General features: G+C 43.9%; 1 protein-coding gene across 4 annotated transcripts in view; it reads left to right on the forward strand.

Moving 5' to 3' along the window:
- The first annotated feature begins 7701 nt into the window (after window positions 1–7701).
- tab2 (TGF-beta activated kinase 1 (MAP3K7) binding protein 2) overlaps window positions 7702–13484 on the forward strand; it is a 38181-nt gene continuing 32398 nt past the window's right edge. For 2 of the 4 annotated variants that reach the window (XM_079360426.1, XM_079360427.1), the window contains exon 1: window positions 7704–8103. The gene's annotated coding sequence lies outside the window, so the exon portion shown is untranslated. Of the gene's footprint in view, window positions 8104–13484 lie in introns of all 4 variants that reach the window. The other 2 variants (XM_079360425.1, XM_079360428.1) reach the window with 2 other exon arrangements.

Raw genomic sequence — 13484 nt, forward strand, 5'->3', positions numbered from 1 at the left:
TGAGGAACTCACACATTTAGACCGAAGCTTCAACAGTTCACTGTAACAAAGTGGATATTTGAGAGGAGTAGTTTGTCTGTCGTACCTGCTGAGTCATGCAAAATAAACGACTCCAAACAAATCCTAAGGATCCCATTAGTGTTAAAAAAAAAGACCTTTGTTTTAAAAGGAATGGATGTGAATATTAAGTCTTGTTGTTCTTTCCTTTAAAATACTCAAACTTACCTGCAGGCACAGGCCGCAGACAGAACATGGCATGAGTCATGACTGACAGTTAAGAGCATGACAAGGCTGTGACGTACACAGGACACAATAAAGCCCAAAGTATTGTGACATCCAATAAACACCCTGCAGATGTATGAAAGGCTGCAGGCTGATAATATTCTGCATGAAGATCTCAGGGGGAGTGGATGTAGATCATGGATCACAACAGGGATCATTCTCCTGCAACAGGAAAATGTGTGAGTGCTTGAAGAGTGCTTGAAGAGAACTCATCCATCCACTCCATCCAGCCAATCACAGGGCTGACATACAGAGACAGACAACCAGCAACACACACATTCACAACTACAAACAATGTAGTGTAATCAATTAAACTTAACAGGCACGTCTTTGGAGTATGGAGAGAACCAACACACACGCACAGAGCGGCTCCCGTCCGACAGAGAAATGACCCAGGGGACCGCTGCCTCACCGTGCAGCTCAGGAGTTTGTAAATAACATTTATGTTAAAGAGAGGATTTGTGTTTGTAGATCAAGTGACCATCACGTTGATCCATCCTCATACACCGCCAAGGACTCATCAGACATGGGGCTGCAGGAGCTGGGGATCAAACCCTCGACCTTATGGTTTAGAGACAACCGACTCTACCATGGAACAACAGCCTCCCTATTATAGCATTTAATACTACAATTAATATGTCAAAATAACTGACTTTATTGTTTATTTCAATTTTATGTATATAAATAAAAAGCTGTTTCCAAAAATCTAAGAACATTGTGAATTCACAGGAATGCAGTACCAGTCACCAGGTCAGCCTCTCTCTCTCTCTCTCTCTCTCGCTCGCTCGCTCGCCCTCAGGCGTGGGCTGTTCGCCTGACATGTCGGTGTACTCCTCAGACGCTGCTGTGTGGTGGAGGTCAGAGAAACTGCAGAATCCGAAGTTTTAATGACTTCTTCAGTATTATCAGCTCTCCTGTCAAACACAGACAACAGATATTACAGCTTGACTTTTGAAAAGAGTCAACATGTACTTCCTGTACGGTCTGCACTATAACGTGCAATAACATTATTTATTTTGTACTTTTCTTTGTGTAGCGAGTTGAAACTAATGTGGTGAGGTTTATTACAAGCCCTCCTCGAGTTTCTCACCAGCACACGTCATTCTTCTCTCTCCTTGACATGCAGCTGTATTTTCTATGTTGAATTGTTGCATGTCTTTTGTGCCTGGAAAGATAAAATAACGATATGATTTGCGATAAATAAATGACATGTTAAAGGTGCACTTGGCTCTAAAAACGCACAGATCTGCTGTCTATCTGCTGTTCTTCATGATTTAAATAAAACGTGATTACAAAATGTCCCCACATTAAATAAATTGGCACCAATCAAACTGAGCGTACCTGATAGCTCCCTGAATGGAGATGATGTGAGCCTTGTGGTTATCTTGCTCACCCCATATACGGAGGCTTTAGTCCTCGTTGCAGGGTCGACCTCTGAACTTTGCTGCCTGTCATCCACCCTCACTATCCCTCCACCCTTCAGCTTTCCTATCCAATAAAGGCCCCCCAAGAGTTAACTTAAATAGCAGTAGGGGGTCTGTGAGGGAAGGGGGGACGGGGGGCCGTGGCGGCGCAGTTGTTGGTGCGTGCGTCCTCATGCATGGAGACTGTGGTTCAAAACGCAGGCGGCATGGGTTCAAATCCAGCCTGCGACTCCTTTCCCGCTTGCCACTCTCCTCTCTCCCGTCCTGATTTCCGTCTCTGTGCACTCTCCTATCTCTCCAACAAAAGCCCCAAAATAATCATCAAGCCAAAACCATAAAAGAAGTGGAGCGGCTGTTCAGTCAATCATATGATCAGGGGTTTGATGCCCAGCTCCTGCAACAAGATGTCCAATGTGTCTTTGAACAAAATGCTTAACCCAAAGTTGCTCCCACTGCTTATTCAGGGGTGTATGAATGTGCATGAATGGGATAAGTAACTTCTTTATCGTTATCACCCCTCTACCTCACTTAGATCCAGGATCCAGCCCTCCAGGAGGAGGGTGAACAAGGTCAGCTCTAAGCTTGACTCAGGGAAGAGGGCGCCCCCTGCCTTGCATAGTCCGATTAGCTGCACCAGTTAAACAACTGGGCAATTCTCATGATTGGGCATGGGACACAAGCTGAGGTTTGAGCCCCCTGTAGCTGGCCACCTTTGATGAGGGTGTCGAGTGTTAAAAGGCCGAAACACCCTGTGACTCAAAGGTACACCACTGATGATGTGTCCCGTGGTTCGTGTCCTTTTATTAGAGAGAGAGGTGGATAGTGGATATCAGGGATCAACATGAGGGAAAGAGGCCACAGGTCGGAGTCGACGTTCTGTAAGGACTATAGCCTCCATCTGTTGGGACGTGTGCGCTGCCACTGCGCTACCAGTGCCTCCCCGAGTTCCTGAATCTTATCCTACGAGTCTAAGTCTAAGAATCGTTGTTTCTTACCCTTTTGATAATTTGAGTCCCTGCCTATGTTAGTCTATCTGTTTGTGTGCACGTAAAGCACTTGTGCTATATAAACTTCACTTGACTTGACTTTTGCTTGGATGATTTATCTGCCCCCTTTTGGTTGAAAAGCCAAATCTCCTCCTGATTCAAAGGTAGACCACTGATGATGGTCTCACGCCACTCTCAACATCAAGGCAAATCTCATGTGTATTTCCACCCATTGGCACAATGGACAGTTTTCATGGTTTCCACAGCAGCCTCTACCATCAGTGTGAATGTGGAGCTGTGACCTGCACTTTGAGTAGTCAGAAGACTAGAAAAGAAACATACAAGATCAAGTTCATTTACCATTATAGCCATGCTTTGACCTAACATGTTAAATGTGCACATGCTGAGCAGGAAAGCATTGTTTGACTGCACCAAAAATCTTTTAAATGTATTGCAATAAAATCATGATAATAATAAAACAGAATAAAACTGAATTTCCCTTCTGGGAATCTGAAGTTGTCTGTATTAACCATTATAGTACAGCACTACACATTTGGGAATGTCTTCATTTTGGCTTTTTGTTTAAATTGAAATTAAAATATCAATGAACTGAAGCAGAACATGTCAGGATTCATCTCATGTTGACGTTTCAAAGTGATGCCAGTGCCGCTCTCTGCGTGAATCAGTCTTTTACAAACCTTCAAGCTACGTAACAGTTTCAAACGAAGAGGCCAGTGAATGTAACACTGTTACTATGGTAACGTCTGCATGTTTTTAAAACTTACAAAGCTCTCCTCTACAACTCACTTTCAAATGATTTCATTCAGCAGCTATTTATACTGAGCTGAGATCTGTGTATCCTTTCTATCCACTTCACTTCTAGTGGGAGAGAGTGGATCCATCCTCAGAGTGTCAGTTTGACCTTAAGGGTTGGAGATCGGTGTCTGGAGCAACGCCATCACTCCCCTCACTCCCAGTCTGCTCTCAGGACTGTCCTCTCTGCTCAAACACAGGCCCAGACTGTTTGAGCATTATTTATTTATCTCCTGTAGAGCTACATGCACTTCTAATGTTACAGAGACGATTTTTAGAAATGCACTTTTTATTCTATATAAAGATGCAGCCAGATTAGTTTATTAAATATACTTTGACATTACAACATATTTTATGTTTGCTTAAAGGTCCCATATTCTGAAAAACACCCTTCACCATGTTAGTGTGTCCCGAGTCTGTCTACAAACCCCCCAGTGATGAGAGACTCCTTGTCAATGAACTGAACTCAATATGAACTTTTAAAGCATGTTTCAAGGCTTCTGACCACTCAGTGCACTTTTACACTACATGCCACATTCATGCAGATTCACTGTGACGGCAAGGACGCTGTGTAGAACACCCATCAGTATTTACCAACCCAACTCATCCACATCCACGTGTTGGAGAAATATTTAAGTGAGACTACAAATAATAACCAAATCGACCACTCTGCAGAGAAACTCAACTCAGAAACAGACTCAGCAAAGACGTTGACCAGCTCTGTTGGGGGTGATAAGTCATTTAAACCAATCAACCTCGAAGGAGGAAGGCCAGATGATGCAAAGTCATGCTTTTAGGTCATCCTCTAGAATCACATGACACTTACAGGCCAGCTAACCTGAGCAGTATTTTTTGAGTTTTGAGTTCATTACAGAATTATTTGAAGAAATCTGCCAAATAATCTTTTTTTTCTTTACACATGCCAAAGTCAAATCAGGTGTCTTACCCAAGGACTCTCTGTCAAAAGGTAAAGCTGACAACTGCTTGGGGCCCCAGGTCGGTAGCGGCCCCCAAGAGCTGACAAACCTTAAACCCCAGCAGTGACTCAAAATGTGCAAATGTTGCATGGACAGAAGAACAGCTCCCTAAGGATAAGAGATATGTGGGTGTTACAGCAGCTCAAAAACAGGGAACAGGAAACACAAACAGCCTCAATAGCAAAAAAGTAAAAAAACAAAACAAAAAACTAGCTACGAACATGTTTACATTCATTAAATAAAGGAAGAAAAAAATACAATAGAATTAAATAATACCAGTCATAAACACGATGTATATATAAACATAATATACACTTTCACTTGTGGAAAGACCAGATCAGATCTAAGGGGGTCTAATCTGATAGTACTTACTCTCTATTCCCTGCTACTTGTCCCATGCATCATGGCTGTAAAAACCAAAGTTTCTCAATAAATTAATTAATTCATAATTATGAAGGAAAATTAAGAGGAATTATTTTTGTTGAAGTGAAAAATAAAGAGAGAAATAATAATGAACGCTGGCTATAGGAGCTCCCCATTTAATTTCTTGCGGAGGCCCCAACGTACTCCAGAGTCGCCAGTGTCGTCATGCCGACTGGAGCAGCAGAAAATGACGCTCAATTTGTCGAGCTATTGAAGGTTGCAATCAATTGTTAGCCAATCAGACCTTCAGACTTGTTTTGCTGCTTGTGGAGTCGATCCCTACTTGCTATAATAAACAATGTATGTTGAAGACGCTTCTGAATGCTCTAAAGCTTTGATACCAGGATGTTACTCCACTGTCTTGAACAAAAATACAAATAATACAAAAATAATACACTTCTGTAAGTATTAAAGGAGCAGTATGTAACTCTCTCTCTAAAGTTAGAAGGAGGACGTGGTGGCTGCTGCATTGTTGTCAGAGAAGCTTCAACACAGCATGTTTCCTTCATGTCTGATCAGAGAGGAAGAGAGCTTCATCATTTATTTCACCACATATCTTACTGATTAGTCCTTTAAAAATGAAACAACTCCCATCTTACTGGACGGAAGTCTGTCTTTAAGAAAACATTGAGTTTTTTAGACCCGGGGCGACTGCATAGCCTGCTCCTAATGGCTTGTGGACAAGCACAGAAGTTTGCTTGAGTGAGGAATAATGAGGGGAGAGACCCACTGCAGAGCTAAATCTAAACCGCTGACCCGTGACAAGCTGTCCTCAGACCATGAGAAAAGGGCCTCTTTCCATGCCAAGAATGTGGGTGGCCAGCCTTGTTGCTCAAAAAGCCGATCTGAGGAGTGCGGTGAACAGTTGCAAGACTGCAGCAGCAGGTTTTTTTTTTTATGTCTGACTTATCTCAGGCTGCTGCTGTTTTGTGCACGTTAGCCTGTTTTTATCCCATTTTTCCTGTCATTCGTCTTATCTGTGTTCAGCATGTATGCAGGGAAACCGAGCGTATAAATGGTGCAAGAGTGGGAGGGGAATACTTGAGGCTGCACACAGTCAGCAAGTGAGACTGAAAACTGGGAAATTCAGGCACAATTATGAGGTTAAGTCCTCGGAAATTCTTAAGAACTTTGATTTCTTTTTTCTGTTTTTGCTGATTCACTAGCCTGACACATAACCTCCCACACACCCCCCCTCCCTCCCTCCCCCACCAACACACTCACACACCACCAGCACATCCCCGAGTGTGTAAGGCATTGTGTAAAGTAATGAATTCTCCGCTCTTCGAGGATGAGAAGCTGCACTGTGCTGTCTGTTTGCCACTCGCACTGAAGGGGATTTTAGCTCCCCGGGCTTCAGACCCAGAGTCAAGGGGTCACGGTCTGCACAAGATAGCAGGGGCCACAATTTGTGTGTGTGAGTCACTGCATAACGCCGACACACGAGACGCCATATGTTTCCATCCTCTTCTCTGAAGAACAAATGCACTGTCCTTTTTCATGATGTTCCCACAAGAGTCTGTTTTCTCACTCACTGTGGTGTGGTGTGGTGTGTGTGTGTGTGTGTGTGTGTGTGTGTTAATGTAGCAAAACACAACAAGCAGCCAGTATACACATCAACTTTTTAATGAAAGACACATGAAAAGCAACACCTGCCTGTGTTGTCCATGAATGCATTAAACAGGGATAATATTAAAAACATTGTGTGCACAGTGCATTGTAACAAGTGCAGGCTGGACTCTTCTTCCTGAGGAAGTGGAGGTTTCTTTGTGGACAGAAACAAAACCTTTGAAGCAGCCTTAAGATGACGTGACATCAAAAATGCTCACTTGGAGCCGAGACAACAAATAAAATCCAACATCCTGAGGAAATGAATTCTGTCGCTTCAGCGTCCAATCCTTACGGAGAGAGTGATTTTTAAGCAGCACAATATCATTGATGTTGTTAGGAAGTTGAGCAGATTATCGCTCATGGTGCTCGGCTCATTTTAACTGTTCATCTTGGTCAAGAATTTTATTTGAATGTAATATTTTTTTTATTGATGGAGTAAGAGTAACAAAGACTGTTTTGGGTTGGCGGTGCAAACAGATCCAAGCTCCTTTACATCTAACCTGTCGGCCTCTGCGTCGTGTTGTGTTCGTTCTGAATGATGCTGTGAAGCCAGGATTTCTTTTCAATTGACATTTCTTATTTTCGGGCAAAGAAAGCACAGACTAAAATCTCCATGTAACTTCCCAGCCCGCTCCACATCTTTTTTAAAAAGGAGCAATTTACCAGTATGTCAACATGGAATAAAAAGTATACATCAATGATAGGTGGCAGCCCTAATTTTTCACACATTCATTTCAGTTTATTTCAACTTTATGATTTTTTAAATTTTTTATTTTAGCTGTACTTGTTTTGCATACACTTACAATAATAGGTCAAATATACAGTTTTATGATTTTACAATTATTGGAAGGCGTCTTTCACCTCTCTTGGGGGGGTCGAGTCCAAACTCCCTTTGGAGTCTTGACTTCCACTTTAGGACCCACAATGCTACACCAGTTTATGTCCAAGGCTTTGTTCAGGCTTCCTGCTTTGACCTTTAACCTCTTTGTCTTCAAGCTCAATAACTCTTCAGAAGTCAGACGTTAACATGTGGGAAGACAATATTACCAGATGAGCCTGCTTATTTTTACTGATTACAAAATATTTTTGGGACTGCTGAAGAAGAAGAATGATGAATTTAAGTATAAATTAATTATATTAGTTGTGAATCTGATCTGCGTTTGCATCCTCTGCTCGGTCCCTCCCTCCCTCTCCCCCCCCTCAAGTACAACTTTGTAAGAAAAAAAGAACTTCTCGCGATAGTAGCATGCTTATGCAGCCGCCATATTCTGTGTCAGTATTTTGATTCGTATGTGCTGGAAGTGAGGAAAAAGAGAAAAGTGAAGGGTTGTCGAGGGGAGGGGGGGCTGAAGAAGAGGAGCTGTCAAAAAGGTCTTCCCGAGTCTCTGTCACACGGCGGACTGCCGAGGGGATTTCGAGGACACACAAGGCCCGGGGCCTCGGTTCACTTGGCTCTCCTTCTCCCTGATAGTAGCTGGACCCCTCTCGGCTTCTCCTCTCCGAGCTCCGCGGCCCTCTGGAGGTCCGGCGGCGGTGTCGGGTGTTGCAGGCGGCCCGGGGAGCGGCGGCGGCGGCGGGGACAGAAAGGTGAGCCGCGTTAAGTTCACTCCGGTTTACCCAGTTAGCAAGAGCCGGAATAAAACAGGTTAAAACTCGTTATTGTGAGTTTAAAGTGCACATTATCTCACTGTAAGAGAGGAGGAGCTTTTGTTTGTTTCTTTTTTTTTTATTAAAAAAAAAAACGCGTCCTCGTTGGGTTTAAAAAGAAAAACAAAAAAAGTTTTCAGATGTGGAAAAAGTTTTTGTCCACAGCCAACGGCTAGCTAAGCTAAGCTAAGCTAAGCTAAGCTAGCTTCCTTGAGGTGTCTGCAGGCTGTTAGCGTAGATAGAAAATCAGTGTGGAAACTTTAACATATCTACATCAACCTCTCCCCTGACTCTGCTTTATCTCAACACCTGCAAACACACCTTACTTGTGTTTTTATCTAAGCATAACAAGGGATGACATGGCTACATGTTTGGTAGCTACTTTTTCCATTGAGCTCGACGCTGATGGAAATGTTAAATCACCTCTCACACACACGGAGTGTTTAGTCTCTAAAAACTTAAAATTAAACCTTAACACCTCAAGTTAAGCTTCAACACCTTACTAGAACATTTACCTTTTTATTGTGAGTTAATTGTGGGTGTGCAGCTTCACACAAACGTCCTGTGATTGAAGAGAAACACGATTAAAATAGTCTTTTAAGATCTACATTTAAGTGTTTCACAAGCCTGACTAGATTAATCTGAAGAGGACACACAACACTTAAAACTTTGTGTTTGTTAATGATCTCTGAAAGAGTGATGGTCCCTGTTTGTGATGGATCCGGGTCTGTAGCAGCCCAGATGACAGCTCTGTAGTGGATGTTGTTTGTGTTTATGTTCCTGGTGTAACGAAGTTGTTTATCCTGAGATAATCCAGCCAGCATCGATTTATAAATGTTTAATATATTCTGTTAAAGTAACCAGGAAAGTGTTTGACCTGTATTTTTAGGCTTTTGTAACTGAGTGGTTTGTCCCTCCTGCTGGTTAAATGTAATCCCAAATATTGAAGTCAAATTGAACGTGAATTTGAATATTTTGCCGACCGATTTATTTGCGAAGCGTTGTGCTCATTATGCCTCTTTAATGTCGTGTTTCGTGGTCACTCAGAGGAACTCGAGACGCAGCGTTTGGTTGACACAATGTTTGTGATAACCACAAAGCTGATTCTTGATTCATGTTTCATGACGTCTGCTGGTGTCAGACTCCCACGACGCCGATGTCTCCTCATTTTTTGACAACAAAGTCAGTTTGTCCAACAGGTGACTCCATCTGTCCAATGAAAAGCCTCGTCTGTGAATCACTCGTTTGGTGGACTGCATGTCCGTGTCGGCGGCTGGCAGCGCTCCGTGCCACGTTACTGATTTCTACCAGCGTCCAGCACAATGTCAGGAGTTTATCGACTCTGGTCCCACGCTGGCAGGTGAGATAACTGCGTCCAACTGGTGCCAGTTAAAACATGAAACTGACCGATCCTACCTCTTATCTTCTTAAAGGTTTATTTTTCCTTTTTACGCATTTATTTTAGCGATCAGACGAAAGAATCAGGAAGGCCGTACCCTCTGCACTATAACCACTTGGCCACGGCGCCTCCAGCACTGCTTGTTGACAGATCGATGAGATATCAGCCTGCTGATGAAACACAAACTCAGCGCTGTGGTTTTTCTGAGAGCTCGACTGATTGATCAGCCGGCCGATATCAGCAAACCACGCGTCTCCGATATAACCATCTTTATAGAGTTAATCTTTAGAATAGTTCATTTGTTATTAAAAAGTAGTGTTGAAGTTGTAATGTGTATATGACATCGTCTAAAGTCTGAAGACAGATTGAAGACAGATATCGGCTGGTAAATCGGGAACCATGTTTCTCTCTCTCCTTTAATATCGGGTTCACAATCGGCACAAATGGTCCCGTATCAGTCGGGCGCTAGTTCTTATGGGGGGCCATATTCTGAATCAGAAGTAGAGATGATTGTGTCATATCTCTGAAGATATGTTTTTAAATAGGAGGCATCACTGCACGTATATTAAAGCAGGAGCATTGTAGGTTAAAAAGTCTCCTCTAAAAGCAGCTGAAAACACAGTGTGAAGGTTTGAAGTAGAGCTGCAGCTATCGAATATTTTAGTAATCGAGTATTCTATCGAATATCCTGTCGATTAATCGAATAAATCATACTTTTGCTTAATTAAGTTTTAACTCGTCTTGGGTCGTCCCTACAAACCTGCTTCTTTGCAGTTACCGTGGTAACGCCTGCTTGTTACAGCCAACCACCTCTGCTCCACAGCTGCTGATGATGCTCACCATATTACTGACAGGGTCCCAAATAAACTTTTTGATTCACTGGTCAAGGCGGCAGGTAAATTAAAAATACAGGCCAGACATGTTTTAATGGCTGAAATAACAAATAGTGTTTTGTGTAGCCTACACATCTGTTACAGTACATTTAATTGAGAAAGCATTATGTTCTGTTGAATCAATCACAGAATCAATCATTATGTCAGATCAGGAGATTGAGAAACTTTAAATATATATTTGCTAAATTATTATTCCACAAACAAGTTCTGTCTTGATTTAGCTTTGAAGACGACAGAGATTTAATATAATCAGCCTGTTTATTGATAAAAGTGTATCTCTGTCTGCTCCTGCAGCGCGTGCATTCAGCGCGCTCACAGACTACAGAGACCAGAGACGCGTCTATGACAGAGACTGTGAGAGGACGCTGCTATCGTTACGTTAGCTGCAAACACGGAGAGAGTGAACGGAGAAAAGCCGACCGTTTGACCGGATCACGGATCAACTGTGTGCTTACTAAAAGTTAAAAGGGGCACGCCGCGCTCGTGTGTGCGCGCGTGTGCGTGTTGAAGTGTCTGTGTGTCAGAGAGAGGAGCAGGTAGCTGCAGCTACATTAAACATGTTTTATACTCATACCAAAGTTTTGATGACGCAAAAAAAAAAAAAAAACTTAACGAAGCCTCGAGGCAGCGAAAATTCCTCGATGAATTTTTGTAATCGAGTTATTCGAGTTATTCGAGGAATCGTTTCAGCTCTAGTTTGAAGATCCTAAACTCAAAGTTGTTGTTTTAAAACTCTCGAACCTTCTTTTAAACATTGACCCCTGAAAGGTCGGGGTGGGTGATGGGGCGTCTCCTGAGGCAAGACGTGACGCAAAAAGAACGGTGCGGACGAAGCAGCAGAGTCCGCCGCGGGCCGCTATAATGAGAATATTTCCCTTCATATCGAAGCTGCGTGGACTTTAACAGGATCGCCATGGCAACAGAGAAGTGGAGAAGAACAAACACAAAACGTTGTGTAGCAGTTTCTTCAGACGCAGAGAGATCGTAACAGTCGCGTGCAGAGGCCGTCTGTGGTCGTTCGCAGGGAGTCGACATCACCGGCCCCGCCCCCTTTTCAAGTGCTGTCACTAAACCCTGCTGTCATCACGCCTTTGTACGGTCATACTGATATGATGATGGCGTCTGTTAATCCAGTGCGTTTTGGCGTTGTGGAAGCACAGTGCAACAGGAGCCACACACACACACACACACACACACACACACACACACACACACACACACACACACACACACACACACACACACACACACACACACACACACACACAGCTGATACGTCTCTCCTGTGTAACACCTCTGAAGGCGGTGCAGAGGAGGGATCACTTCGCCCCCTCCTTTATTCCTCTTGGACAGTCAGATGGACGGAGAGACGTCACGGGGGCTTAAATGTCCGCCTGAAGCAGCGGCGTGTGTTGGACGAGAAACCTCGAGTTTATTCACGACTTCAAACTTCTCAGCCTGCCTCTAAACGCGTCCGATCCCGACCGCGCTGTCAAAGCTCGACTGTGAGCGCGTACATCATTCATTAGCAGCCTGTGCCTGTCTTGACTTGCAGTCAACATTGCACTTCCTGACCAATAAGCTGCCACGGCCAACTGTTTATAGGTGCAGACCCCTAACTGAAACCATGTGTGCCTGTAGCTGGGCAAATATGTCGAGAGGAGGCCTCGCTGATTTGCTGCTCTCAACGACTGCTCGGAGCCCGTCTGACAATCCGGATTATGGTGTACACAACAGAAGGCTGCTAATTAATTACTGTGTGTGTTTGGGTGTCATCTGCCAAAAGCTAACTGTCTAAATCAACAAAACAAAGTGACTGAAAGGATTGCAGGTCACAAGTTGATGCTTGCTCATAAAGAGGTGAAGAAGCTGGATCACTGTTTTTTTTTTTTTTTTTTTTTTTGGTACAATAAATACAAACACTAGTTTAAAAAAACGTCTTCAACAAGTCGATGTTGTGGCGTGTTGCACTGACGCTTCAAATCTGCTTTCCTGAAAAAACAGTTTGCTGGTTTATCATTTGCTGTTTGCACAACACAACTTATGATCAGCAGGGTGAGCACGGGGGGGGGGGTGTAGTTTTTATTTTGGATGATTGCTGCGTACGAGTGTGTTTGGATGCAGTACAAGTGCTGCTTGTTTGCAGCGTCGGTTCAGCCTGATCACCTTACCTTTCTCCTCCTCTGTTTGTCAAAACAGGTTTTCTTTAAGCGGCTGCAGGATCTGAATCTGTGTAAAACCTGATCCTTGGTTTCCTGCTCAGAGACCTGTCCACGTAGCTTACGGTTACATAGCGCGCCTTTCCTTCAGTGTGAAAGCGAGACGTGGGTAGAAGGGGAAGAATCCATCACATTATGCCCGTCTCTGCAGAGTTAAGGAAGAGGGTTTGGTGTTTTTAACCCTCCCCCACTCTCAGTGTGTGGCTGTCAGGAAGAGAGAGAGCGAGCGAGCGAGCCCCCTCCCCCTGTTCACTTCTCCCGACTTCTACACTTTAAATGGAGTCCTCCATTACACAGGCAGCTCGTGAGCCCCTCCAGTTCAAGGGTTAAACTGCCTGCATGCAGGCTGACACTGCAGAGTCCAGCACACCTGAAGCCTGCTGAGCGCTGGCTCACTCACCAGGGTGCATTTTGAAGCGACTTCAGAAACTGTCCGCTCATGTGAGAACCAAGATCGTTTGAGCTCTGGTCGTTTGTAGTTTTATTTTGAAATGCGAAAGCGGCCTCTAAAAACGCAGAGCGACATTAGTTTTGTATTAAAAACGGGCCACAGGCGCTAAATGACCTAACGGGGCTGCTGTGGCTCAGTGGGTAGAGTCGGTCGTCTCACGGGAAGCTCGGGGTTCACTCCCCAGCTCCTGCAGCTACATGTCCGATGTGCCCTTGGGCAAGACGCTTAATATGGACGCTTTATTCAGCAGACTCTACCATCAGTGTGTGAATGTGTGAAAGAGCTTTGAGGAGTTAGAAGTGAAATGTAACCATCAAGCTCAGCCGTCAAGGTTGTGAGGGAGGGCAGACGAGTTCTTG

This window comes from Symphodus melops (genome assembly GCF_947650265.1).
Source record: "Symphodus melops genome assembly, chromosome: 1".
Classification (NCBI taxonomy): Eukaryota; Metazoa; Chordata; class Actinopteri; order Labriformes; family Labridae; genus Symphodus; species Symphodus melops.